Source organism: Lipotes vexillifer, unplaced genomic scaffold (genome assembly GCF_000442215.2).
Source record: "Lipotes vexillifer unplaced genomic scaffold, Lipotes_vexillifer_v1.1 scaffold988, whole genome shotgun sequence".
NCBI classification, from domain to species: domain Eukaryota; kingdom Metazoa; phylum Chordata; class Mammalia; order Artiodactyla; family Lipotidae; genus Lipotes; species Lipotes vexillifer.
In genome coordinates this window covers 1,434,528-1,435,183 of record NW_006797916.1, presented here as the reverse complement: position 1 = coordinate 1,435,183, position 656 = coordinate 1,434,528, and the positions used below count along the sequence as shown (strand labels likewise).

General features: G+C 66.8%; 1 protein-coding gene across 1 annotated transcript in view; it reads right to left on the bottom strand.

The window, feature by feature from the left end:
* Positions 1 to 656, bottom strand: part of RNPEPL1 (arginyl aminopeptidase like 1) — a 9,574-nt gene that overhangs the window by 8,342 nt on the left and 576 nt on the right. The window lies entirely within an intron of this gene.

Genomic DNA, 656 nt, shown 5'->3' with positions numbered 1-656 from the left:
ATCCTGGTCCACGCGGCCTTCCTGCTGAGCCCCTGGGGCGGCAAATGCTCCATGACCAAAGCCCTGCAGAGCCTACGTGTGTCTGTGTTGGGGAAACGGGGCAACCCTGCCGCCGCACCCACCAGTCCCCACGGGGCCTGAAGCATTAGAGCCAACCCGGGCCTCTCCGCCTCCCACTCCAGCAGGTCCGTCCCTCTTGCCACTTCCAGGGAACAGTCCTCTGAAGGCCAGGTCACACGGAGGCCCTTCCACATCTGACACTGCCTGGCCTGCTTCTCAGTGCCAGGCTCCCTCAGATGTATGGCTTGGCATGTGCTCACCAGAAGCTGTCCCTGTCCCCAGGCAGGGACAGCCCCTGCACACCTGAAAGGAGAGGCTTCCCGTGGTGGCATGCTGTCCCCTGTCCCCACGGTCGAGGGCCAGCACCCAGGCTCTCGCTCGGTCCAAGGTTCCTAAGGGCTCCCCGGGTACCAGCTGGAAAGCACTGCAGGCACCTGGGCTGGACTCCGGAGCCAGGTGGGGAAGTGCCAGGCCGGCCCCATCTCTCCGCAGGTGCCTCAGGCGCAGAGCCCACATTAACGCCCCCCTAGCCTGGCTGCAGCGCGCGGAGAGGCCGCCTGGAAACGACCCGGCGACCAGCCCACCGCCCCAGCGCC